General features: G+C 41.4%; 1 long non-coding RNA gene across 1 annotated transcript; it reads left to right on the top strand.

The window, feature by feature from the left end:
• The first annotated feature begins 10,582 nt into the window (after positions 1 to 10,582).
• Positions 10,583 to 12,595, top strand: LOC118566488. The gene is made up of 2 exons (XR_004933057.1): positions 10,583 to 10,872; positions 12,393 to 12,595. It is a non-coding gene; the product is annotated as an uncharacterized LOC118566488 (long non-coding RNA).
• Positions 12,596 to 17,101: the final 4,506 nt, after the last annotated feature.

Here is a 17,101-nt window from a genome sequence, read left to right as displayed (position 1 = left end):
GTTTCTGAGGCGCTTCTGGTCCTCGTTCCTTTTGGTATTCCAAAGTTTGTGTGATTAATTTCTTGGGAAACGTTTCCCTTCCAAAGCTTTTACCTGATTTATCCCTTATGAGTACAATTCAGTTAAAAAATGTTCCACAATGTGCATTTAAATCAAGAAAAACTGCTTCAAATTATTTCAATTAACATGAAGCCTTTTGTTAATGAGGAAAGTGAAAGCACTGATTGGTGTCAGAAGATAAAACTTTACAATATTACAGCAGTACAATGTTTAAAATGACAGATAATGAGAAAATATACTTGGTGCCATTTTAATTTTGCAACAAAAATGCTTTTAGTTTTTCTTCCTGTGTCATCCTAACCAGCAGGAAACCAGCAGATTTGTCAATCTGGCTCTGAAACAAAGTCAAACAAACTGGTTGGAGACCAGAAGCATGCATCAGGATTTCTTCAACAATGCTCATTTCATTACTTACTTCTCTCAGGAGTGAATGTGTTTGTTTTATCCCTGCAACCCTGCAAGGATAAGTAGTTCTAGAAAATGGACGGATGGATTCATCCAGGAAACATTTTTCCTGCTTGGGTTTAAAACCCAGGCGTAATGCGCGGTAAAAGCTTTCTTCAGTCTCATAAAATGTGGACCTGGGGGTATTTCTGGAATGGCGGACCGGCGCTCTTGTGCACACAGGTGCTCCTCTGTGTGCCGATAAACGTTAGAACATTAAATCTGCTCATTTACTCAAAACGACTTGACTTCTTGGTCCTCGGAGGCTCTTTGATGAGACGACGTTTTCTCTCTCTGTGCTGCTGCAGATGCTGTATTCGCTGTCCATCGTCGTCCAGCGTTGACAAAACTTTTTGTTATTTTTGAATAGCCGCCAGCATCTCGCCATCTGTCTGCACCTGTCCGACAACCTGAGAAGGTGCTGCGTGAGGAGGGGTGGTGGGCGACGGGCGCAGACTCAGAGCTGCAGATTTTATAATCAATGCATGAAGCAAGCTGCTTTAATAAATGTCGTCTTGGTGTTTGAGAACGTATGATTTGAAATTAGCCACAAGGAACCTCAAATCTGTGCCGGATGAGTGAGAGTTTACCTGGATGCGTATTTCTCTGAGCAGCTGCTGTAAGCCACAGACTATTGTGCCCTGCTGAGCATCTGCCTCTGCAAATTTATTACCCAAAGGGGAGGCCAGACCCCGACCCCCCCCCCCCCCCCCCCCCCCACATGCAAACCACAGCTGTCGCGATGATTAGAAGCTGAATGCAAGTTCGCTGCTCTCTTCTCCCAGAAAAGTCCACCTGTGAAGTAACACCTGGAGAGGAGAGACTCCAGTGGAGGGAATCGTTTCTGAGCCGACTTTAAAAATGTATTAATCACGGATTGATTTAAAGGTGATTTAAAAGACATAACTTAAAGAGAATTATAAGGGAATTCACGGAGGGGTGTCCAGCTCCAGTCCTCTAGAACTACTATCCTGCAACATTTACCTGCATCCCTGCTCCAGCACACCTGAGTCAAATGAAGGACTGGTTAGCAGACCTCTGCAGAGCCACAGGCACATTGATGCACATGCACTGCAAAAAAGTAACAGAAAATAAGAATATTTTCATGAAATTAGTGTGTTTGACCTTGATTTGAGCAGGTAAATAATCTTATTTGATCTTATTTGATTTATTTATTTGAAAGGTGACAGTGCAATGTAATAAAACACATCACACGACAATTCATGAGTTAAAATGCCACAATTAGCCAAAGGCTGTTTTTCCTCTGTAGTCCCCCGGCCATGATATTAAAAAAAAAAAAGCAATAAAATACAAGAATATAAGTACAACGTCGACACACAGTTAGTAAGGACATTAGATTGAACTAGACAGATCCTGACACAAAGACAACAAAACACTGATGCTAAGAAAACAAAAACAACCCAATACAGTACAACCACTGTAGTTTTAGTGTTAACAGAGGTTTATATCTACAAGCCATTTTTTCAGATGTTTAGTGAACGTCTGATACATTGATATTTGTCTAATTTCATCTGTTAATGACTTCCATTCCCTGGCACTTCTCACAGACCAGTCTCCTCTTACAGAGCCTCTGGTCTCTGTTGTTTCTCTGACTGATAAACTCTGAGAGGAGCTGGGGCTAGATTATGAGTTACTTTGTAAGTCAAGCATAAATCTTCATAAGGAACAAAATTGTTTGCTCTTAAAATAGGAACAACTCATCTCCATCATCTTACTTCAAGTGCGGTTTATCTAATTAGCTGATCTTAGGGGTTAAATGCTCTTTCCGATGGCAGATAAGATGATTTACCTGCTCCAATCAAGGACAAATGCACTCATTTCAAGAACATTTTACTTACTTTTCATTCCCTTTTTGGAGTGTGTGGAGCAAAGTCTAGAGCTGGAGTAGGGCCGCACAATGAATCGCATTTTCAATATACTGTAATCGCAATTTTAAAAAATCGCAGACGTTTGCAATTTTTGACTATGTAACAATTAGTGAACTAGACGCGTCCTTTAGGTGTCTGTAAAATGTTTAAAGTGGGTTTGCCTCCACATGGAAGGGAAGACAGTTGCAGCAGTGAGATAATCTAATTTTATTACTTGTTTTAGAGTTTATATAATCATACATAGCATTAAGTACAGGTCAATCAGTTTAATACATAGACTTGCTTGTTGGTTGGACTTTATGTTTAACAAGGATTGATGTCCAAATCAATTAAAAACTGTTCTCTTGAATAATATTCTGATTAATAGAAACATTAAAAGTTCTTGTTTTAAATAGTCCTTGTTTACAAACATCTTTATTTAGAGGCCATTTTTGTTGCTTGTGGTTAATGCAGAGAAAAGTCAAAATTGCAATTTTGGTTGAAAAATATTGTAGGCAGAACGCAATCATTTCTGCTCTGAGTTTAGATGCTGTGGGTTTTTTAGCAACTAATCCACACGGCGAGGAAACAAATTGATTTGTTGTTTGTATATGTTTAAAAAGACATGATAAATTAAACTGGAAAAAAAATCGCCTTAAATCACAATATTAAGATAAAAAAATCGCAATTAGATTATTTTCCAATGTCGTTCAGTCCTAAGCTGGAGCTCAGAGTGATGTATGTTAAACAGGATCTGATAACAAGCATCAGAACTGAGCCATGGAGCACGAGATGATGGCGGGGTTGTCTTATAAATAATATAATCTTTTATACCACCAAGGATTATTTGAAGCATGGGGAACACATGGTACCAGGATGCTCCAAGGGAAGAATTCAAGATGGCGCATGCCGTGTCACGGTTTCGGCGAAGTTATGGGAAACCTGGGGTCCCTAACATTGCCTGCAAGCTGAATTCTCACAAACAAATGAGAATCCGTCTGAGACTGAGCCAAAACGGTTCAGGTTGCAGTATTATGGTTTAAGGTGGGACGTACCAGCTGTGATGAAACCTCGACGCCCCGAGCCGACCCAACAGAAACATGGCAGCGCAGGAGGACGCACGCCTGGCTGCTGCCATCACGTCTGATTGTCATGAGTAAAAAATAATAAGCGCGCCCTGACCAGCACCAGCGTAACTTCTTGTGTCTCTTGGTGCCTGCTGCGTACGTTTTCCTCTGATGACGTGATTGGCTAAAACCAACCTTTGGTAGGCGGGCACAAGGAGAAGCTTGACCCAATCAGCTGTTGATGTGACTTTTAACATAGCTGTTCCCTTTTTCAGCAGAAAATTCAATTCAATTTTATTTATATAGCGCCAATTCGTGAAACATGTCATCTCAAGGCTCTTTACAAAGTCAAATTCCATCATATTATACAGATTGCTCAAAAATGTCCTATATAAAGGAACCAGTTGATTGCTTCAAAGTCCCGACAAGCAGCATTCACTCCTGGAGAAGCGTAGAGCCACAGGGAGAGTCGTCTGCATTGTACATGGCTTTGCAGCAATTCCTCATACTGAGCAAGCATGAAGCGACAGTGGGAAGAAAAACCACCCATTAGCGGGAAGGAAAACCTCCAGCAGAACCAGAACCGGGCTCAGTATGAACGGTCATCTGCCTCGACCCACTGGGGGTTAGAGAAGACAGAGCAGAGACACAGAAAGCACAGAAGCTCACATTGATCTAGTAATCTGTTCTACATTAGATGGTAGTAGCAGGTGATCTGTCTTCCCTGGATGATGTCACAGTTAACAGAACGCCAGACCAGGTGTACCTACTATGAAGATAAAAGAGAGAGAGAACAAAAAGTTAAAAGCTGAAATGACCACAGTCATTTCAATGTAATGCAATGCAAATCTGGAGAACAGTAGAAATCAGTAGAGTGAGAGAAATAGACCCTGATGTCCTCCAGCAGCCTAAGCCTATTGCTCTGTTTGCCCTCCAATCAATGTTCTTCTACAGAAACAGGAAGAAAAGTCTGATTGGAAAAGGAGCCGTCACTAAATCGCATCTTCACGGATGAAAGAGAAGAGCCACAGCCTCCGATACCTAATTACCTCAGCTGGATCCGACGGAAACAAGGCCCGATCTTTGACTTCGGGACATTTCTGGAATCCAGCATCGATCTTATCGACTCAAAAGCGTCACGTTTCTCTAATGCATTTAAGTTCAGCTTGATCAGACTAGTTTTTCCTTCTTTTCTTTATCCAAACCACATCATTTAACTCCTGACCGGCACACAGAGGAAGCGGGACTCCAGCAGTTCACCGTACTGACTGGATGAACACGGCTGTTCATTTCTTTGGTGCCGTTTTCACCCAACGTGGGTAAAAGCTACACTGTGGAACGGAAAAACGCCTATATGTGAATTATTGTGTTCTCCCAGATGAGACAGAGTGGACTCTTTAGAAAACAGAGACGGAAAAAACAACAAAATTGATCCGGTGTAATTCCTGGGATGAGAAATATCTGAAGAGAAACATGGTGCAGCCACGAGGGCAGAGGAAATAACTGAGCGAGTGTAAAAGCGAAGAAGAAAAAAAAAACAACAACAACTAATGGCTAAACTAGCAGGCAATAAAAGTGACTCAGTGCTCTCATGAAAAACACATTTTTCTGTCGCTTTATGCGTTGCAGTAAATAAGAGAAGCAAAAAGGGGGAGAGGATAAATGGCCGTTTTATCAGCTGAAAACGAGTCGGTCTCCCTCTGCCCCAAAGACTCATGTTAGTTTAATGTCTTCGCACTAAACTTTGCCAGAAGCATGTCCTCACTGTGGGATTTCTCATTTGTTTACTCCAGGAAGGTCAGCGAGGAATTAGAGTTCAGAGATGGATCTCCTCTCTGAAACGGATCAAAAAAGGATGGATGAAGCAGCTGTTGATGTGTTAAACGTTCACGCTGTAGTAAACTTTGAGCTTTGCTCCCATTCTGATTCCTTCAAAAACTGAAATCTGTCCCTTTCCTGGTATGAAAAACAACGATAATGTGCGATAGTGAAAGCAGCTTGTATGGATCTTTTTTTTTTATGACCCAGATGTGTCTGTATGGATTATTCTGAACCTTTGACTCCAGCTGCAGTCCACTTCTTGTCAGTCTCACTTTTGCATAAGCACATTTTTTCCTTCCACTAAGTTTTCCCACTGTTATGCATTAAAAACAGCTCTCTGAACCGCCAGCTGCTTCCTCTGTTTTTTAAGGATGGCGTCAGTCTGCTAAATGCTGGTGAAGATTCTCAGTCATCACGGTGGTCATGGTCAATCCAAAAAAAAGGTAAAAAATAAAGCAACTGGACTTGTTTTCCGTAGTTGAAGACGTTTCGCTTCCTCTCCAGGAGTTGAGAATTGAGAAAGCAAAACGTCTTCAACTACGGAAAACAAGTCCAGTTGCTTTGTTTTTTACCTTTTTTTTTATCAGTCTGCTAAATGTGGCGTAAAAGAACATTTCTGGATTAAAATCATTCATCCAGGTGTTGCGCTCTCAGGATGCAACACATCATCATCATGAATCTATGACAACCTAAAGTCTGAAACCCCCACTTTAACCAAACTAAGAATGACTTCTTAGGCCAGAATCGACAATAATTCAAAGACTTTGAACAGACAAATTCCCACTCTGCAGTCCGGCCTCAGGGTTAACAAACAGCTCCTTCCTTATGGCTGCAACAATCTTCTTCCTCCTGCACAATTAGCACCAAATCTCCCAGTAGGGAGCAGACAGGACGGAGCTGCCGTCTGTCTGCTCCCCGCTCCGTCCGGCTCGCTTTTGTCTTTGTTCCTCCCAGAACACCAGGCAGACTTTGCCTCGGACGCTGGCTGAAGGGGAAACTAAGCAGCTGCAGAGTCGGTCTGGCCAAAAAATAAATCCCAAAACATACACAGGAGGAGGAAAAACAAGGATTCAACGGGCCAGGCTGCTAGATTGACCGACTCTTACATCAGTTTATGTTTGATCCACAGGAAGTTTCATCGAATCAAAAACACATTTTCCTGCATAAACAGCAGTTATCGTTTCCATCGTGGCTTTAGGCTCCGGAAACGGCTTTCATCGTTTAGCTGTTCTGTAAAAACTTTGTCACATCAGACTCAGGAGCTGCAGGAACACGTTTTCCTCAGAGTTCATTCATCCGTTACGGCTGTAAGACTGGAGGACCAGGAGGAGTGGAGGTTTCTGAAGCTGCTGGACGTCTCCACGCTGCTCTGCAGCAACTAATCCTCCCTCTAAAGCCACTTTAGCAGCATGTGCTTGACGGACCAGGAGAACAGCGGCTGCAGTGCTCAGGGTTTATTGTCAGGTTTTGTTTCTGGCCTGAAAACAAAAACGGTTGAACAGACACGTTTGCGGTTCTGAAGGAAGACTCCCGCCTCCGTGACCAGAGTCTGCTAACAGACCACTATCATGTCTCCTTCTATGAAAAGGCTGTTATTTTTTTAGCAGTTGTGAAGGCTACATCTCTTTTTTTTCCAGTAGCCATGTAATATAAAATATAATACTGATCATTGTGGTTATGGATCGAACAAACACTGTCATTACCTGTCTGTCTGATGCTGCGGGTCAGCGGACTCTGGCGCTCCGAAATGCTTTAGGGATGTGGGGAGGAGAGAGGCAGGGTCGAGGCGGGGGCTTCTGCACGCTGTGGATCAGGTCTGGGCAGAGTTTTCACGACCTAAGTTCATGTCTGTCAATTATCAAAACAGGTTTGGAGGGGAATGAAGAAAGAAAAGTGGCTCCAAAAAGGGTGTTTTTCTCATCCAGGGTGAGAGGACAGGTCCTTTAGCACCTCTGGGGGTCTATCTGTGCTGACGACCAGTGCAAATATCCCGTGATTACGGCACTGACCAGGATCCAAACAAAGATTCATGTCGCATATTACGGCGATAAGCATCCCTGTTGATCCAGCTGATGATAACTTACGCGGACGTAATGAATCCCACTTAGCACCGGCGGCTAATCTCTGCATCAGAGGCCAGATCCATCTTTGCAAACGCTGCACAGGCTGCAGAGGAGCTCAGGCGTTTGCGACCGCAGGTCTTCTGATGAATAGAGACTTTTCTGCGGTTTGTCGCTTACAGTAGCTCTGGTTTCTGCTAAAATCAACACTTAATGTTTCTCCTCGCTCGGCTGGTTTTCCCCTCAGTGCCCTTAAGCTAAAAAGCAAATGGAAAAGTAGTTAGCATTATTTCCAAATGACTTTGGTCACTTAGGGGTGTGATGAGGCGTAACGAGCAGCACTAACGACTTTTGTCCTCCGGCGATCGGGCAGAACGAGTCGGCGGATTTACAGCGTGGGCCGTCAGATTTGGAGCCTGATGATCTGGATTAATATTCTGCTCACAAGCGGAGCAGGGAGGAGGGAGACAAACAGGCTTTGATATTTGTGGGGAGTGAAATTACGCCGAGCTCTACAGCAGAGGCTGAGGGACGCTGCGCAGTCCTGAAAGGTATCCAGATCTGCTTTTAGCATTTTACACGTCTGGATAAGAAATGAAAAGCATTTCAATACAGAGAAACATCTGTGTTGTCAAACCCTTTGTCTCATTTTCCAGATCATTCTCAAACTATTCTACAGATTAGATGTAAAGAAACCTGGATGGGATTTTCCTTCCGGTCAGGGGTGAACCATCTCGTTATGTTCGATTATCACAGTAATTTCTTTGAGATAAGAGGAAAATTATGGTGCAGATACTCAGTATTGCTGCTGTGACACTTTTTAATTATAGCGATATAGTGATGCTTTGATCCACAACAGAACCAGCTGCTAGCTTCACTGTCCTCGTTGAAATAATCATATTAACCTTTTATGCAAAGACTAAAAGCTTTAACATCTTACTGTCTTAACGTAATGAGATAATCAAATAATTCTTAAATTTATCTTATATATATATATATTTAAATCTTGATTTTGTCGTTGACATCTCACAGATGTTACAGGGAGATCTCGTTCTCTCACTGAAATGAGATTATGAAGCAGCGAGACAAGCCTGACGTCTCGTCGTCTCGAGATAATTAGATTGTGTCATTGTAATCGCAGCTGAATTATCTTCGGGTGTCATTTTGAGAACATGAGCGTAAAAATGATTTTATGCTAAATATTGGCAATGTAACAATACATCGATCCACATCGATATATCGATTAAAATTAGTAATGATCCATATAAATTGATGTTAAATTAAAATATGGATCTATATCTTAGATTTTAAGATGCACCGTTATTTTCAAATTCACAAGACATATGCGCAAAGTTAACATGTAAACTGTTATTATTATTATTGTTTATTTTGTTGAAAAATCCTAAGAATTTCTTAATTTAAACGCCTGCTTAGAAATAAAATGGTCTAATCATATTTTGGTGAGTTGATATCAATGTGAATAATAGTGTTAGATGGGCCGATTGCATCATATTGATCGCATCTTAACAGACTCTGTGATATCAGCAAATATTGAATCGTCATCTAAACAAATTGATATAACATCGTATTGTGATAAATCCGTCATCATCTCAAGTTAGAGAAATAAAAACATTTCATGTCTCTGTTGTGTGACTCAGGGGCTTAAACTGGGATATCAGGGCCGTTCAGGATCAGCATCAAACCTGAAACTGCAAACACTGTAAAAATAAAAATAATAGCAATACAAAATCACTTTAAACTTTAAGGTCTGAAAATTGGCAGATGTGTGTTACCTAAAGTCTGTCTAGACTTTTAAAATGGAAAGTCAGACAGTCTTATTTTAGGGGTAAAAATACTCATTCCATTGGCGGACCGTCTTATTTTCCTTTTCAAATCAAAAACAAGTGCACTAATTTCAACATTTTACTTACTTTCACTGCTCTCCAGTTTGCATTGATTGTTGTCATTCCAGCTTTTAACTTTTTGTTCTCTGTCATTTTTCTCTTCATAGAAGGTACACCTGGTCTGATGTTCTGTTAGCTGTGACATCATCAGGGGAGGCAGATCATCCACTATTACCATCTAACATAGAAAGTACTCCTAGGTCAATGTGAGCTTCTGTGCTTTCTGTGTCTCTGCTCTGTCTTCTCTAAGCCCCAGTGGGTGGAGGCAGATGAGCGTTCACACTGAGCCTGGTTCTGGTTCTGCTGGAGGTTCTCCTCCCTGTTAAAGGGGAGTTTTCCTCTCCACTGTTGCTTCATGCATGCTCAGTATGAGGGATTGCTGCAAAGCCATCAACAATGCAGACGACTGTCCACTGTGGCTCTACGCTCTTTCAGGAGGAGTGAATGCTGCTTGGAGAGACTTGATGCAACCTGCTGGGTTTCCTTAGAGAGGAAACTTTCTCACCAACCTGGAGGATTTAATTGAATTTGACTTTGGAAAGAGCCTTCAGATGACATGTACACATGTCAGGGGGGGTGAAGACAGCGCAGGCCGAATCCAGAGGACGTCCGACATCTAGCCAAGCTGCCATGCCTCACAACCCACAAACCCAAGAAAGAAAGTGCAGGACATGGCAGGACGCATTAGCAGAGATTCAAGCACCAAACTCTCTCACGGGGGTGACAACAGTGCTGCTCATCTGTGATAGAAGCTAGAGAGGAAGAGGAGGAGGAGGAGGAGGAGGAGGAGGGAGTGTAAATCTCAGGACGGGTCCAGAGGCAGGACAAACAGGCAGGGGGACGGATGTTGTGTCATGTCTCTGTTAATGCCAGCAATAAACACATCTACTGGTCCTTGGGAAGCTTGCAGACGATTACTGGGATGGCCTGAGCATCATCACTGTTTATCAAAGGGACAAACGAGAGGCTCGGGTCGGCATGGCGAGCTGTATGGACGGGATATTAAGGCGATATTTCACTTTTTCTGGAGGTTTTATTTTTTAGAGCGCTTTCCGACAGGTGATGGAGTTTCTGTTATCTTGTCATTGATTAAAACAAAGACGAAGCCGGGTTGGGTAAAAAAAAAAAAAAAAAAGCTTCTTGGCTTGAATTCCCGAAGCCAGCAGCCAAAAGAAAAAAAAAAAATCATCTCATAAAAAGGATTTATGGTAACATGTTGCACCGAGACAGGTGGAGAAGTGAGTGGATGCATCAACATGTAATAAAAACCCATAAAGTTCATCAAAACCTCACTGGGGTTGTCAGTAGCAGCCAGTCAGCGCGACCGCCGGCCAAGTCAGGTGAGAACGAAAGAAGAGGCCAAGGCTGGCAGTAATGGAGCGAAGCCACGGAGAGATGACACCGGGCTGGGATAAAAAGCAAGGCACCTGGAGACCAATTAAAAAATGACATCTAAAGCCTGCTATCAATTTGGACTCTGCACAAGCTCCAGCAGGGCTGACCTCGACCAAGGACGACGGCGGCGAAGATGGCAGCAAGAAAAGCTCGCCGAGGAGGAGAAGAGGAGGAGATTACTAACAGAGCGCCGACACGAGCACTTGACTGAGGAGAGCGGAGGAAAAGATGTTCAACAGGGGACTGCCGTCAGGTACTGAGAGGATAAATCGCTCTATTAGATAAGATACTCGAAAAGCTTCTGTATGATTGCAGCTTCACATTTTTATCAAAACAGGAGGGCCAAAGTGAAACCAGTGATGCATATTTGTTTTTCAAACCCTGCAATCTGTTTGTGTGCATTTTACCGGCATTACAGAAGGAGGACAGTGTAAATATGTTGTTCCATGGAGACATAAAAAAAAAGAAATATTTCAAAAACTGATGGAAATTTGGCAGATTTAGTGAGAAAATCCAGCTGCGTTTGAGCTTATAGTAGAAAGAGTTAACAGTTGGACTGGAAACATTTTTTAAATCACAGCATGCTGGGCTGAGAGGGTGATGATACAGTATATTAGATTTTGAACCTTTAAATTATTCTGACATGTTCAGATTTAAACCACTTTCATGAGCACATCTTCCTGTCCACATGTGCAGTTCTTACATCATACCTCCCATGGATAAAGGAATTTCTGCTTTCTGTGAAATCCTCAGAGTGCAGACAGCAGAAATGTTTCAGCCGTCCATTTGTTTCATCAATTTTCTATATGAGACCACCAGAAGCTTCCCTTTATGAATATTAGGGTCACCTGAAGGCAAAACAATTACAGTAAAAAGGCGAAATGTCGAGAATACAGTTCAAAGGGGTAGAATATAGTTGGATACAGTCGATAGGCCAAGAATAAGGTCCAAAAGGTTGAGAACACAGTCAGAATTTTAAAAATACAGTTGAAAGGTTGCGAATACTGTCTAAATGTTGAAATACAGTTAAAAGGTCAAGAATATGGTCCATAGGGTTGAAATGTTAAGAATACATTCCAAAGGTGGAGGATAGAGTCGAATTCAGTCAAAATGATGGGAATACTATGGAAGAGAATTAGGGCCACTCAAAAATAAAATAAAAAATCTACTTGAATATGACTTTTTTCTCAGAATTCTGACTTTTTTCATTTTCTCAGAATTCTGAGATTAAAGTCAGAATTCTGAGAAAATGAAAAAAGTCAGAATTCTGAGAAAAAAGTCAGAATTGAGTATTTTTTTTCTTCTTTGAGTGGCCCTAATTCTCTTCCGTAGAATACAGTTGAATACAGCGGATAGGTAAAAAATTAGGTCCAAAAGGTCAAGAGTGCGGTCCAAAAAATGGAAATATAATCCAAATGCAGAATACAGTCTGCATTTTGGATTAGGTCTGATGTAGCATTTTAATCTGCTCTACAAACAAAGTTGAATTGGATTGGACATAAAATGGTGAAGTGTTGAATTTAATCTTTTATTCTTGGTAAGTGAATGTCGAGTTTAATATTTGTTGCCCTCAGCAAACATTTTAACACTTTACATCTTTTGCCTTTGTCCATCAAGTTTGAGAGAGATGGAGACGACTGACTTCTCACCTATAAAATGTGTTCATTATATGGAGCAGCGTTAGGATCGTTGCTAAAACAGTTATCCCATCTGTTGTTCTGAACTTGAAATTTTAATAAAAGACTAGAAACTCTTAGTTGCATTTCTGTTCAGGGCACGCATCCGTCCCATGGCAGCACATCTGCACAGCGGGCGGTAACGCAGGAAGCAGAGGCGGAGGACTGAGACAGGTGGGGACAGATGGGTTCAGAAGATGTAGCAGGAAGCATCTGAATCCCAAATGACACTTCGGAAAAAAATTTCAAAGCCACAGAAACAGCCTGAATGTCGAGCTTGTGAAAAAAAAAAAAAAAAAAGCATGCAACATGGCTTTAATTGGGGAACACACATGCACATCCACAGCAGCATCAAACCCAACTTCAACTTTTTCTTGAAAATCTGATACACAAGAGCTGCTTTGAACATAATCCTTGCTTTCTATACATATTTAAATCTTCCAACTATATTCTTCATTTATTTAACTGCTTATGTTGTATGATGACTAAACAAAAGGGTGACAATAACTCCGCTGTCCAGTAAGTCCCATATTTAAAACTGTCCCAGCAGATCAGAGGGAGTCTGAGAAGAAGGATTTGCAGAGCAGAGAAGACTGGCCACCAGGGGAAAGCTGGAAAGTCACAATATATGTTGGACTGACACAGTCACAGAACATCTTTATCTGCCCGGGGAACATCCAGACCTCGGGATAAGCTGCAGCATCTCTGGGATGTGCTCAGATCAGTCAAGCATGTGGACGGGCTTAAAAATGAATCCGGATCTTAATTCATGCAAACAGAGAGAAAGTAGGAAAACATGAATGACAAACTGGATGCTGCTGCTGGGTAAACTGGGCATAAAACCACTGAACAAAAGTGAAGAAAATGCCACAGTGATGCGGAAATGTTAAACAATAAAAAGTGGCTTTTGTTACACACTGGGAGGAAGGAGGGAGGTACAAGGACACAAGAGATGAGGAAGGAAGGAAGGAAGGAGGGAAGGAAGAACCAGCACTGCAGTTAGTAACGGTTCTAAAAGGATGTTTTCACTGAATCCCAATGCCGTCTTTTAAGGCTTGGACTACTTTGCATAATACGGAAATTACAAATCTGGGTCGACAAAGACCTCAAGGCTCCATTCTTGGGCCACTTTTATTTGACCAGAGTAGAAACATCCTTCAGGTGTACCAGCAGCAAAGTGAAAGGCAAATGGAAGCAGTATAAGAAAAAAACACTATGAAGTTATATTTAAAAAAACAAACAAAAAAAACCCAGCATACTCAAATTGAAAGAGCAGATGTCGGGTGATTAAAATAGTTTTTACAAAACATGCGTGTATATTTTTGCCCGTAAAAAACAGATGACAAGAAAAGTATAAACTGTGCAAAACACACTGCAAAAACGGAACTTAAAATAAGTAAAATGTTCTTAAAATGAGTGTATTTGTCCTTGATTTTAGCAGGAAAATAACATGATTTGCCAATGGAATAAGATTTTTGCACTTAAAATAGGAACAACTCATCTCCATCATCTTATTTCAAGTGCAGGATGTCTAATTATCTTATTTTAGGGGTTAAAATGGTCATTCCACTGGCAAATTATATTATTTACCTGCTCAAATCAAGAACAAATATACTAACTTTAAGAACATTTTACCTATTTTTAGATCCATTTTTGCAGTGCACAGCAGGGATGTAAACATTTATTGACTTTATTGTAATGGTTGTAACGTGGTGTGAATATTCAGCTGCAGCTCATCTAAAATGCGGATGCCAGAGTCGTGACCAACACCAGGAAAGTGGGTCGCACCAGTCCTTCAGTCGCTCACAGTCTTGTTGTTGGTGAATCACTGAATGGTTGCTGGTCAGGTCGGAACATTTTATACTGTTCATCTAAGATCTGGTGACTCCCAGGAGCATAATTACTCAATGAGAGGCAGCAATTAGTTTCTCATCAGCTCTGAAACCACCTCCATCAGAACCTGAAACGGGCAGAAAAGACCTGTCAAGGTTGCATCCTGCCTCCTGCACATTGACGATAAACCATCACCAAACAGTCCGAAGTCAGATTTCTGCTCCTGAACAACAGCAGTTCTCCATATTCACCTCTGAATTTAGACAAGATATGATGTGCATACTGTAATAAATTCAGTCGGCCCTTAATATTGTACGACAAACAGCTCGGTTAGACGACCCTGCAGTCAATGTCAGCGTGGGACGTTGGGGTTTCTCATCGACCGCCGCGGCCTCGTGTCAAACCCGCCCGCCGTCCCACTGCGGCTGTTTCAGCATCATCGCTCTGTGGAGCTTAGGCTGCTGTCACTTCCACCATTTTGTATTCAGGTGGTGAATCCTAATGAGGAACGTGGAGGTGACTCGGCAACCGCCTCGGCTCTGCTGTCTGACCGCATCAATCCTCACTCTGTCACCTGATCCTCGGCGGGCTGGCCCCTTCTGGAAGGAGGGCAGTCACTCCAACTCAACCAGAAACCTCAGACCTGCAATTTAAGGCTGTGGTAAAAGAGTGAAAAATATTCTTGATATTACTTTTCACCACAAAAAAAACAAAACTGTTTAACAATGTCAAGCTTTGTTAATTAGAGAGTTCCTACACAATCAAAGAAAATGTCAAGACTGTAAATGTTTGGTTGCATTTTTAAAGACCATGCACAAATGAACTGCATATTGGCTTTTTTTCTTCTTTTACAATTAAGATCGAACACATTTCATCAATTATGTATACTATTTGCCATTTGATCGGTTTTCAATAATTTTCCTCCTTCTGTAGCTCAGATTTGCCCTAATTGTAGGCATAGTTTAAAGGTTGTGACACAAAAATGATCCATCAAAAAAAAAAAAATTCTGTTAGCACATTTACACAACATTCTAATTATAATATCTGTTTACACAGCAACAGTAGAAACATGAAAATGGCATAATTCCCTTGTTATGCCACTAGTTGATGCTTTATTCTTTCAAACTCAGCATGTGCATGCATACAAAAATGTTCTCCCTAAAAGCTCCCAAATGTTCAAGGAGTGAATGCTGCTTGGAGAGACTTGATGCAACCTGCTGGGTTTCCTTAGAGAAGAAACTTTCTGACCAACCTGTATAATGTGATTTAATTTGACTTTAGAAAGTGCCTTGAGATGACATGTTTCATGAATTGGCGCTATATAAATAGAATTTAATTGAATTTGAATTATACGGGCTTGGAGTCAGAAGCGTATCATTGATATTTTCTTCTTCTGTGGTTTTTAGCATTGTAGGCAGCCGTTATGTTATGCACGGGGGCATTAAAGCTACGGTTGGTGATTTTTCCGGAAGTTTCCCCAGGTCCCTTTTTGAGTAACTGGGAACAGAATAAACAAATATAGCTTTAATTTCTGCTGATTTCCGTCATACTCTGCATGAGCCAGAGATTTCCTGTAATAATAAAAAAGTTTTTTTCTTGTTTACATGGATTACACCCTGGAACCTGTTCTCAAACTGTGCCACTGTCGTGTAAATGAACAGTGCAAACCTTTAAATTTTTATCAGATCACGTCGTCAGGTAAACAGGGCCTAAGCGAACAGAGAAGTGAACTTTACCCGACTGAATCGGTGTTTCGGTACTTTTCACAGTTTGAGTCATGGTGGGTTTAAACCCTGTACGATACGGTTACTTTATGCAAACTCGTCTCATGTCTGTCCTTTGATCCCTACATGTACCATTTATGCATGAAAATGTAGGCATTATGCATGTTTTCCCCTGAGAGTGTCTCCCACTTGAGCAGAACTTAAAGTTTTTGGTTAAATCGCCTCAGAAAGCTGAAGGTGAACTCTAACTCCTTTTCAACTGTTCATTTTTCCTCTAACTCGTCATACAGTTTCTCAGACCCAAAATACTGCAGACGTCTAAATATTTACAAAAAGTTATGTCCCTCGTGCTTCAAGAACCATTTATATGATTTATAGTTTTCACACAGCGCCTGATGGGACCATTTCTCGGATATCGACACTGAATGGGCCGCGCTCTCTGCCGGCAAACTCAACCCATGACTTTGGACCAGCTCATTAGGAACGTCGGGAATCATGATCAGCGGGCCCCTCTGTTGCCCTCTGGAGGGCAGTTAAATATTAAATGTTTAACCTCGTTAACTGGCCTGCAGTTTTCCCCAAAGGTGCACTGCTGATTTCCCCCCAATGAGCTGTGGAGGAGCATTTAAATGAGAAGATTTATAATGCACATAATGCTAGAAACTGACCCAAATTGAATGAGCATTTTGCTTTATGGGGTTAGCGGTGATGCCAAATAATTCTCTTAAAAAGAAGTAAACAAAATAACTATTTGAAGCCTATCAGTGTTTTAAGCGGGAACTAATCCCTAAAAATCTGATGTGATGAAACAAGTTGAAAAGTAAGAGACCAGGCGGTCTGGTTGGTGGAGATGTTCCCGTTCTGACTGTAATATCACAAAGTTCTGTTTCTGGATTCATTTTATTGGCAGTATTTACTTTAAAAGATGCACATAAGCTCAGCAAATTTCACAAAAATGTGATTTTACCACATCATTTATTAAAGACAGCCTGTATTTTCCACAACTTTCTGTGATATAACTTGTTTTGTGGAGCGGGTTTACCCAGAAAACCCCTGGGGCCGCACTTTTCCAGATATAATCCAGCTTCTATCATGCAATGTCTAAGAGATTTGGAGAAATTAGCCTGTTGTTTCTATAAAAGTGTCCTATAATGGACTTACGACCCTTCCAGGGTTGGACTGCGGCTCTCGCTCAATAACCGCTGGAAGTAGGAAACAACCTCTCCCCCTGCAAACCTGCACAGATAAG

The sequence above is a fragment of the Fundulus heteroclitus genome, chromosome 16 (assembly GCF_011125445.2).
Source record: "Fundulus heteroclitus isolate FHET01 chromosome 16, MU-UCD_Fhet_4.1, whole genome shotgun sequence".
In the NCBI taxonomy this organism is placed as follows: domain Eukaryota; kingdom Metazoa; phylum Chordata; class Actinopteri; order Cyprinodontiformes; family Fundulidae; genus Fundulus; species Fundulus heteroclitus.
The sequence above is the reverse complement of the archived record's forward strand: the minus strand, read 5'-3'. Positions and strand labels throughout refer to the sequence as shown.